This window comes from Marmota marmota, unplaced genomic scaffold (assembly GCF_001458135.2).
Source record: "Marmota marmota marmota unplaced genomic scaffold, marMar, whole genome shotgun sequence".
In the NCBI taxonomy this organism is placed as follows: Eukaryota; Metazoa; Chordata; class Mammalia; order Rodentia; family Sciuridae; genus Marmota; species Marmota marmota.
This window is the reverse complement of record NW_026000136.1, coordinates 3192329-3204123: the sequence shown is the minus strand read 5'-3', so window position 1 is coordinate 3204123 and position 11795 is coordinate 3192329. Positions and strand designations below refer to the sequence as shown.

The 11795-nt window shown below is 36.2% G+C and overlaps 1 pseudogene; it reads left to right on the top strand.

The window, feature by feature from the left end:
- The first annotated feature begins 10748 nt into the window (after window positions 1–10748).
- LOC107155922 lies at window positions 10749–11436 on the top strand (annotated as a pseudogene).
- Window positions 11437–11795: the final 359 nt, after the last annotated feature.

Below are 11795 nucleotides of genomic sequence, written 5' to 3'. Positions count from 1 at the left end.
ACTAAGTTGCTGAGGCTGGCTTTGAACTTGTGATTTCCTCCTGCCTCAGCCTCCAAGGTTGCTGTGGGATTACAGGTGTGTACCACTATGCCCAGCTAAGTTGTTTTTTTTTTTTTTTTTTTAATTAGGAAAAGGATAGAAATTTCTAAACAATAGGAAAAGCCAATTCACTATATAATAAATAAAACTATATTCATTTTTCTGTTCATTGTTTAATGATTGTCTTCATCAAAAATAAAATAGTAATTTTTTTCTCAAAACCATATATAGAATAGAAAGTTAATCACATTTGGTATGTTTTTTGTTTTTTGCAAGTCCAGGAAAGATACATTTTTATTTTATAAAGAAAAAAGAGCCATGCAAATAAATGCACAGGAGCAAGCCTACAAGTGCAATATTTGTTTTTTAATAAAGCTTTATCCCATAAAGGGAAAGATACATTTGCAGCATTATATCAATTTAAGTAAAAATAAGTGCTAGATGCAGTCTGTATATTAATTATATTCCATCCACACTACACACTAAGAATTATCCTCAGTCATGAGAAAAACTGAGGTTCTAAGAAAATCCATAACTTGCCTAAGATGACATGAGTGGAAAATGGTAGAATCCATGCCTGAGTTTGGGTCTTAAGACCCAAAATCCAGGGTCTCTTTTTATCAACATACTTAATACTTAGTACTAAAAATAGTCTATCTTTGATGTTACAAGTGACCCAAGGAAGATTTTATCTGCATACATCACAATGTCATATTTTGTTGAGCCTAATGTTAAGGTTTTTCTGCATCTTAAAGACAGTAATTAAAATATATCTCATAGCAATTAAAATATATCTCATAGAAAATGTCAAAGATTTTCTCACCCATTTATTCCACATTTTCTGATTATACTATCTGCTGCATACTGCAGGTATAGTAGTGAGTAAAACAAATATTAAGCACCAATGTATATATGTGTATGTGTGCTTATGATATGTACATTTATAGATGCAGGTGTTGATGCAGGAATATATGTAGCAGACACACACAGCTACAACATTTGAATGCTGGAGGGCAAGATATGGGAGGCGCTCCAGCTATTACAACAGTACATTACAAACAACTGCATAGAGGAAGAAAAGATTAACATTAAACAGATACATGAGGTGGGATGGAAAGGGAGAGAAAAGGGAAATTGCATGGTAATGGAGGGAGACCCTCATTGTTATACAAAATTACATATAAGAGGTTGTGAGGGGAATGGGAAAATAAACAAGGAGAAATATGAATTACAGTGGATGGGGTAGAGAGAGAAGATGGGAGGGGAGGGAGGGGGGATGGTAGAGGATAGGAAAGGTAGCAGAATACAACAGTTACTAATAGGGCATTATGTAAAAATGTGGATGTGTAACCGATGTGATTCTGCAATCTGTATTTGGGGTAAAATTCGGAGTTCATAACCAACTTGAATCTAATGTATGAAATATGATATGTCAAGAGCTTTATAATGTTTTGAACAACCAATAAAAAAAATTAAAAAAAAAAAAAAAAAAAACAACTGCATAGAACACAAAGTCGCTCCAAGTACTTAGGATGCTCATGAACTTTGTGCAGAATGAGAGTATTCGTCTGTCATCAGATAAATTTTGGAAACTCCATATTAGAGGACATTAAATTCATTTAATTCTTTGCTGCAGTGTTTCTCAGATACTTCACTATGTTAATGGAAACTATGAGTCTTCTAGGAAGAAGAGATGTTAGGTAGTCCCAACCACATTTATTGAACCACAGAATTCTTTTAGGAAAACCTTCTTCAGAACATCCTTCAAGATATGCTGTTATTGAAAATAAAAATATATTCCAGTAAACTACTGTGGAAGCACTGTTGAAAAGCATTCATAAAAAGAAATATTAAAAATTTAAGAACTACATAACCAATAAGGCATGGCATTTCAAAAAATTTTAAAAGTTAATATTCAAGTTTTATTTTCTAAATAGCTAAAAAAGAAGTTTCATTTCATAAATCTACCGTAATAATTGCTCATTAATTCTACCCAATTTTTAAGGCCTAAGCTAAGTCTCTATAAAATAAAAAATTTAGGAGTTGGGGCTTTGGGCTCAGTGGTAGCACACTTGCCTAGCATGAGTTGAGGCACTCACTGGGTTTGATTCTCAGCACCACATACAAATAAATAAAATAAAGGTCCATCAACAACTGTTTTTTTTTTTTTTTTAAATATAAGGAGGCTGATTCATAGTAGGATAGGGAGAAGGAGCATGGGAGGAATAGACAAACTCTAGATAGGGTGGAGGGGTTGGAGGGGAAGGAGGAGGCATGGGGTAATTAAGATGGTGGAATGTGATGATCAAAGTACATGTATGAAGACAGAAATTTGTATGAATATACTATGCATACAACCAGAAATATGGAAAACTGTGCTCTATATATGTAACAAAAATTGTAATGCATTCTGCTGTCATATATAAATAAAAAATTTACATTTAAAAAGGGGCAAGAGAAAAGAATTATATTATTATATTATATGAAGGTATAAATATGTAACAACAAATTCCATCATTATGTACAACTATAATGCACCAATAAAAATGTGGAAAAATGTAAAAAAATTTTTAAAAAATAATCTTTTAAAAAATAAAAATTTATAAGCTTTAATAATGCTACAAAGTAAAGATAATAAATGACCTAAAAGTCACATTTTTAATCAATTTATTTTAATTAGGTATATATGACAGAATGCATTTTGACTCACTGAATACAACTACAGCACAACTTTTCATTTCTCTGGTTGTACATGATGTAACATTGCACCATATGTGCAGTCATACATGTACCTAAGGTAATTATGTCCATCTCATTCCACCACTTTTCCTGTCCCAATCCCTCTTTTTTTTTTTTTAAGTATTAGTTGTGAATCGACCTTTCGTTCTTTTTTACTCATTTAGTTATGCATGGTGCTGAGAATTGAACCCAGTGCCTCACACATGCTAGGAAAGTGCTCTACCACTGAGCCACAACCCCAGACCTAATATCTTATATTTTAAAATATAATAATCATCCATAAGATTGACTTATTTCAGTTCTCCAGGTGAAAAGTCTAAAAATGTTTCCCTAAAAAACAAAACAAAACCACTATTTGCTGTGATCCTTTCAATGAGACCCATTTGTCCAAGAAGGACTTGTCTAGTTATTTAAATTATTCAAATGATACTGGAATTTAATAGGCTCTATGTATCAAAGATGTTTGACAATCATTAACCTCTTAGGGCTACAGTAATTTGTGCAATTAACTTAGGGGAAATTATTTTTCTCGGTCACGTAATTAATTGTCCATGCCTTTTAAAAGAATTCTTGTACCTGAACTAAAAATTACATGAAAATATCAAGACCATACAGTTTAAGATCAGATCCTCAATACAGACAGTGCAATTAGCCAGAAATTTTTTTAAGCCAGACAATTTTTAAGTGTCTCAAATTTGCATGCAATCCAACTGATAACTGACAACACAGAAGCCCACTCCCAAAAAAAGGCCAAAGTCCCTCCACAAGCTTTGTAAGTAACCAAACACTGAAATACGGCATTTTAAAAAATCTTTTTGAAGATTTTTGAATTGTTTAAAAAAAAATCACCCATTTCTAAGTTCATAATTTTAATGAGATTTTTAACTGAAATATAAGAATTTTTGAAAAGACTATTTCACTAGTAAAGTTAAAGTGAGTACACTGGCTATTATCTGTTGTTACTCACGATTTGAGGATGAAGTGAGGAGATAAGAGGGCATTCTTTCTGATCACCAAAATAAGCTGCAAAATGAAAGCATCAGACTGATCATGAGACAACAAACATAATAAAACAGAAAGCCAGCCTGGAGTTGTGGCTCAGTTTTAGAGCATTTGCCTCACATGTGTGAGGCACTGTGTTTGATTCTCAGCACCACATATAAATAAAATAAAGGTCTATCAACAACTTAAAAAAAAAAAGATGTTTTAAACAAAAAACAAAAAATGACAGAAACCTACTGAGTTAAAAAAACAACCCACAGCAATCCCTTGAGAGACTAACACTCAATGATCAGATGTTATAGGGAATTTAAAAAAAAAAAAAAATCACATAAAAAACTACACTCCATGTCCTATGGAAATTCTGTATCTATTGACAATATTTCCCTTCCTCTGCCAACCAGAGGCGGGCTATCTTTGCTTAACACAGCAGACAGGTTTTTTCTCATCTGTCTCCTAAAGACAAAGCCCTCCAGTTATTTCTCCTATGGCTGCCACCAATTACAGAAGTCCCTTGTGTCCACACACCTGCCCTCCTCTCAGGGAAGCAGAGATGCTTGTCTTTCCTTCTAAGCTTATCCCTGGATCTTGACTCCCTCCACTTCCCTAGGGACTACAACCCTTCTATGATCTCCTTTCCCAACCATCTTCAAGGGCCCCCACCCTCCTCAAAATTAAGCTTTGTCTAGTATCACCTGCCTTTAAAAAAAAAAAAGATAAGAAAGTCTTTTCTTGACCCCAGTTCACCTTTCTTCCTCACCACTCCATTGTGCTTGGCCTTGGTTAGGCTTTGAGGGTCAGGTGTGTCCACTTTCACAACTTTAGATCTCTTTCACTCTGTAGCTAGGGCCACCACTGAAAATGCTTTCTCCAAAGTCACCAAGGGCTTCCTCTACTAAAACTCAAGTTCATACCTCAGTTCCCAAAGGAACACATTTACCAGCATATAAGAAATATAAACTTTGCCTTCCTCTACCCAACTTATGTACACCACACCACTCTCCCAGTGCTGACACTGATCCCTCAATGTCATTCTTTCCTGGCACCCGTAAGAACACATATTCCTTTGCCTGTCCCCTAAACCAAAAGTTCCTGAGGATTCCTTCACAGATTCCCGTACTTTGTAAATATCTTTCGAGTAATCTTAACCATGCTCTGGCTTCAATCACCTTCTATAAACCAGTAACTCCAGAGTTCTCAGAGTAAGTTGCCTAATCATACTCATTCCTTTATTAAAAGAACCCTAATTTTGTTTTGAACAGCACTGTGCTCTAGTTTAAAAACAGAAACATAAAAGCTTGATTTCTCTTATTTCCTTGCAACTAAAGATGGCTCTGTGACACACTTCTGGCCATTGCAATGTCAATGGAAGTTTAATGGATGAAATTTCTGTGAAAGCTGTTTTCATTCATTATTTTCTTTGTTTTGTTTTGTTTACACAAAAAGGTACAAATCCTACTAGCACCCCTTTGCCTAGGTGGTCCACAGGTATAATTTCTAGAAGAACAGCAGCCAACTTTGTTATTTGAAGCCAAAGCCACACTATAAGAATGATAAGTCAACTGGTTCCTGATGATCTAACTACCATATATGAGCTGAACCTGAAAAAACTGAATGTAACATTTGCCTTAAGTTACTTAAGTTTAAGAAACATGAGACTAGCAAGAATTCTTGAGGATAAAGTAATTTTCTTCTATTGCACAGGCTTGGTTTTGCTACCAATCATATGCCGTTCCAAGTACATAATATCTTTATAATACTGAAGTTGATATATCTAACAAGCTCTACATTTTTATATACTGTAAGCCAAGCCATAAAATAACACCACTTTAAAAACTTTCCAATTGTAATAATAATCCACCCTCATAGAAAAGCTTAAATTCAAATTAAAAGTTTAAAAGAATAAAAATTACTTTTTACCCCATCTTCCAAAAATATTTTTAGTACTGCTATATCACTGCTTTACAGTATTTAATACATACAATGCATAATATGTAAATTGTAATGCTTTTCACATATTGTTGTTATAGAGCTTAATTGATTATTCTTTGAAGTGTCCCAGTTCAGGATGGCTCATCTAACTTTTTATCCTACTCAGATCACATGAAACAGGAAAAATCCATAACAATACTAAATATCTATCAGGAGTGATACTAGCAGGCAGGACCTTTCATCGTCTGTAAGATTTTATCATACCTTGTTCCCTCTGTTTGGAACACTCTTCTTATCCCTGTTCACCATCACCTGGCCATTCTTTCACTTCCTTTATATCCGAGTCAACTGTCACTTGCCCAGGTAGACTTTCACGACAATCTCAGGTTTGCCTTTCATATGCCCCCACAGTGCAATGGCCATGCTTTGCATGTGTAAATGAAATTTTAATGCTTGTCTCCAGCACAAGATCATACATGATCCACTTTATGACAGGCTATTTCTCTTCCTAACGCCCAGCACATCATCCTCCACCATCAAGTTACAGAACAGATATTATGAAATTCTGGTAAACTTTAAAATTCACAGGAACAATGTTGGCGACTCTAAATTAGTACAAGGACACCAGGAACTTGTATCAGCTGAAAAGTCCCCCAGCAACAACTAAGAACAATATCATTATCAGTACAGCACAGGCTATGAGGAGTTAGCATGAGGCCTTGCCAAATAAAACTAAAGGCTACAAGACCAGGTTCCCCAGGAGTCCCTGCTTTCAGTTGACTCAGTCACTGCTCCAGCTAAGAGGTGGGAGGTCAGGGCAAGTGTGCAGCTTTCTGACAGAGGCATCCTAACACAGAAGACAACAGAGTCTCTTGCACAATGGAATAGCTAAATCAAGACCCTTCTCTACAGCCCGCTCCCCTTCTTCTCCCCTATAAAGTCATCTGAGGCTCATGGCCTGACTCGGAACCTGCATTAGCTACCAGTGACAAGGAATTCTCATTGGAGCAGAGCAAATATACTTGGTGGTCGATTCTTACCTATGAATGGGGAAAGAAATACAAGAAACAGCAAATATTTGAGGTAGACAAACAGAATGTAAGAGGTACCAAACTGAACAACCAAAGATACATCAGAAGTTGGGATTTGGAGTAAAGATCCTGGATCTGAACCCAACCCTAACTTTAGCATTTTCCCCTGCACATGTACACTCTCCTAAACCTGAGGAGACAGGGAATACAGTGAGAAAGAAACTCTAAGATGAATAAACTCAAGGAAATAACACAGCTGTGGCAAGAACAACAGGTCAGTAAAACGTAGGTATCTATTTCCCCTCCCACTCAAGTCTCCTGAACTGATGGGAGAGACTACTGCTTTTAACAAAAATTAAAGAATCCCGGAGATGGGTTGTAGATCAGTAGAGGAGTGATTGTCTAGTGTTTGTAAAGTGCTTGGTTTGATTCTCAGCACCACATATAAATAAATAAATTAAATAAAGGTCCAACAATTTTAAAAAAATTTAAAAACAAGTAAACAAAGAATCCTAGAACATGAGAATGGTGCCATCAGCATCATTTTATGGAACACCTGGAGAACAGAAAGAATGTAGGGCAAAAATAGAAAGACAAAGCAATGGGTACTGAGGGCCTAAACAAAGACAAAGCCATTCCCAAGATATCAAAGAGAAACTGAGTCAACAACCACAGACAACACTGGTTTAGCAACACACAGATTAAAAATCAGAGTTTAGATAACTAGGCTAGTAAGTACAACCCTCTGCCCTCAACACAGAGATGAAAAAGAAACCCAAAGCAGGTGATTTATCTGAGGAGAGCTCCAAATGTACATATTAGAACTTCAGAGGGAACAGAGAAAGAAAACTCCTAACTTCTATGAAAGACAGGCATAGAAGCCAGCAAAGGGCTGAAGAAGAAGAGCATTTCTGTCTGAGAATAAGACCATGATGCACCATATGACTGAGTTAATAAGTCCTTGCATTGCCAATATGGAGGGAAGCCAGATTGCCGGCTGACTCCCCACCTATATAGCACCCTTCAGGGAAGCTTGCCAAGCACATGCCCCATGCTTTCCACAAAGTCTTAAGTAAAACCCTCCCTTCTCAGGGACCGCCACATAATTAAGGAGGAAACCTGCAACAGCCACCAATATTAATTAACCCAGTCCCTTCTTAAATATGAACAGTTAGCCAAGGACCATCAGTAGGTCCTGGAGAGGAATTTGTTAAGGGTGTGGGGAGGGGGGACCCTGGAAGAAACAGGACTCTTTCTAAACAAGCGATCTAAAGTTTAAAAAAAAAAAATTCTCCATTGGTATCCTCAGAGATTTCAAGAGTTATTAAACACTTTACAAAACAGAATCCTAGAAAAAATAATTTATCAGAAACAAAGTATTTCTGGAAGTTAAAAGCAACTGCCAGGGGGCTGGGGTTGTGGCTCAGTGGTAGCGAACTTGTCTGGCATGTGTGAGGCACTGGGTTTGATCCTCACCACCACATAAAAATAAAGTAAAAATATACAATAAAGGTATTGTGTTCATCTACAATTTAAAAATATTTTTTAAAAAGCAACTGCCAAGGGCTGGGGATGTGGCTCAAGCGGTAGCGCGCTCGCCTGGCATGCGTGCGGCCCGGGTTCGATCCTCAGCACCACATACAAACAAAGATGTTGTGTCCGCCGAAAACTAAAAAATAAATAAATAAATAAATAAATATTAAAAATTCTAAAAAAAAAGCAACTGCCAAAATAAAATTTTCAAAGCAGGGTTGAATGTTAGAATGGATGGCAAAAAAAAGAGCTAGCAACATAGACGTTACTAATAGAGAAAAAAAAATCAAAGATTTGAAAAATAAGAGTACAAAGTAGAGGAGAGATTGTTGCAAAGTAGAGGAGAGATTCAGAAATTCCACAGAAATTTCTTATTAGGAAAATAGAAAAAGAGGGGAAATCTTGAGAAAAAGGAGAAAATATGACCAGATCAACAAACTGTGGATTTCCTAATAATGTACCAATCCTCCTATCTGTGCCCAATTATTACTATGGGATAAATTTATATAAATAGAGCACTCATTTTGAGAGCTGAGACTGCCTAGAAATCATATGAATCTACATTTCCACCCACATTTTATAACCTTCTTGCCAATTCAAAATTCTGTTTAACATCTGTCAATCTGATAGGTAAAATGTGAACTTTCATTATTTTTAATTACATTGCTTGGATAACTACTGTTCATGCATTTACTCATATTTCTACTCTGTGAATTACCGGTTCCCGCCCTTGGCCAGTCTATCTACAGTGTCTTATTGATTTTTCAAGTTCTCAATAGCTCAAAGATATTTGCCTTTTGTAACACAGATTGCTCACGTTTTCCTGATCTGTGGTTTGTCTTTATACTTGTTTATGAGGTTCCTGTGTCATAAAAAAAATATTCTAAATTGTACTTTTTGGTTCAATTGCATAATTATAAAAGCAGAAAGTCATCTTTCACCTTTAAAGTATTAAAATTTTTAGCCTTTCTTCCAGCAAGGCTTTTGATCCATCTGGAACTTTCTAAATGCAAAGAGGAGAGTAATAATGCAACTTTTCTCTCCAAATACTACCAAGATGTTCCAACACCATTTCTTGAACAAGGCAATCAGTTTCTTACTGCTATGTAACAAATCAATCCAAAGCTCAAGATGATAGTAAACCTCTCTCTCAAGTCTCCATGGGTCAGGAATCTGGAACTTTAATTCCACAGTTTTGGTCTGGTTACATTTCATGAGGTTGTAGACAAGATATCTCACTGAGCTGCAGTATCTAAAGGCTTCACCAAAACTGGAGATCTACTTCCAAGATGGCATTCACATGGTTAACAAGTGGATGCTAGCTGGCTAATACCTCATTTTCTCTCCATGTTGACCTCCCCTAGGGTTCCTGGGTGTTCTCCTAACACAATAACGGGCTTCTTCCAGAGTGAACAATCCAAAAAAGCACAGAGGTTACAAAGTCTTTTATGAATAAGCTTGGAAGTCATACACTATCATTTTCATGCTATCCTACTGGTTACATAATCAGTTAATGTGAGATAGGTCTATACAAGAATGAAAATTATAGGAAGCAAAGGTTATTAAGAGCCATCTTTAAATTAAACTCATTTAATTTAAAATAAAACATTTTGGACATACACTCAACCCCCATATATACATTGGTTTAATTCTAGATTTTATTTTCTGTCTACTCCTAAGCTAGTATTACATTTAATATTTATAGTTTTATATACAGATATGAAAAATTGTGCTCTATATGTGTAATAAGAATTGTAATGCATTCCACTGCTGTCATATATTAAAAAAATAAAAGATTAAAAAATTATAGTTTTATCATAAGTTCCTTATGTATAAAGATAAGTTTGTCTTCATTGGTGTTCATTTTCCAAGTTTTTCTAAAAACCCAAATATTTATTCTTGCAAATGAATTTCAAATTAACTTTATTATATGTGGGAGACTACAGACTGACTAGCAGGGGATTTTGACAGATACTATGTAAGGAAAATGCTGATACAGCACCATTAAACGTATAACATTATGCTACTCAAAATACTTTATTAAATGATTGCACATTCACCAAGAAATATTTAGTAAATGTCTTATATTGCAGATTCAATCAGATATGTTGGATATACAATGGTAAACTAAGGAGACACAGTTCCTATCCTTTAATGGAGTAACAAGCTGAACTGTAAAGAGACTGCATAAAATAAAACACAGGGTTTAAACAAATGAGCATAACAAAGGGAGTTAATTGATTCTGAAAAGTCATACAAGGACTCTCTTCAGTACTCCTTAATCTGAGACCTGAAGGATGAATAACAGTTGAATAGGTTGGGTGGGGTTGGGGGTAGTAGTTACAAATATAGAACATATACAATTATAGCTTTTGTAAAAGTCCTGAAGTGGTAATTTACTTACCTTTTTCAAAGCAATGAAAAAGGACAGTAAAGATATACCATAGGGAAGGTGATTGGTGGAGCAGAAGCCTGGGACGTGAGGTGGGAGTCGCTAATGCTTCACAGACATCCTGGGAAAGCGAAATGGAGGAGTGTGTATCTAACCTGATGGTCTGCAACCTGGCCTACAGCGGGAAGCTGGAGGAGATGAAGGAAAGCATCCTGGCCGATAAATCACTGGCTACCAGAACTGACCAGGACAGCAGAACTGCATAGCACTGGGCATGTTCAGCCGGACATACTGAAATTGTTGAGTTCTTGCTGCAACTTGGAGTGCCAGTGAATGATAAAGATGATGCAGGCTGGTCTCCTCTTCATATTTCTGCTTCTGCTGGCCAGAATGAAATTGTAAAAGCACTCCTGGGAAAAGGTGCATAAGTGAATGCCATCAATCAAAATGGCTGTACTCCCCTACATTATGCAGCTTCCAAAAATAGGCAAGAGATTGCTGTCATGTAGAAGGTGGGGCTAATCCAGATGCTAAGGATCATAATGAGGCTACAGCAATGCACTGGGCAGCAGCCAAGGACACTTAGCCTGTGAGGAGGAGAGAATAGAAGAAGCAAAGCTGCTGGTGTCCCAAGGAGCAAGTACATACATTGAGAATAAGGAGGAAAAAAAAAAGACACCCCTGAAAGTGGCTTTTCTTGGTTGGCAGTCTTTTGATTGCTTCTTCTATTTCATCCATTGATATTGGTCTGTTCAAATTGTGTGTATCCTCCTGACTCAGTCTGGGCAAATCATATGACTTAAGAAATTTATCGATGTCTTCACTATCTTCTATTTTATTGGAATATAGGTTTTCAAAATAATTCCTAATTATCTTCTGTATTTCTGTAGTATCTGTTCACATGGAAAAATAAAAGACCCAGAAAAGCAAAAGCAACTCTAAGCAGGAAGTGTGAATCAGGCGGCATAGCAATACCAGATTTCAAACTATACTACAGAGCAATAGTAACAAAAACAGCATGGTACTGGTACCAAAACAGGCGGGTGGACCAATGGTACAGAATAGAGGACACAGAGCCTAATCCACAAAGTTACAACTATCTTATATTTGATAAAGGGGCTAAAAGCATG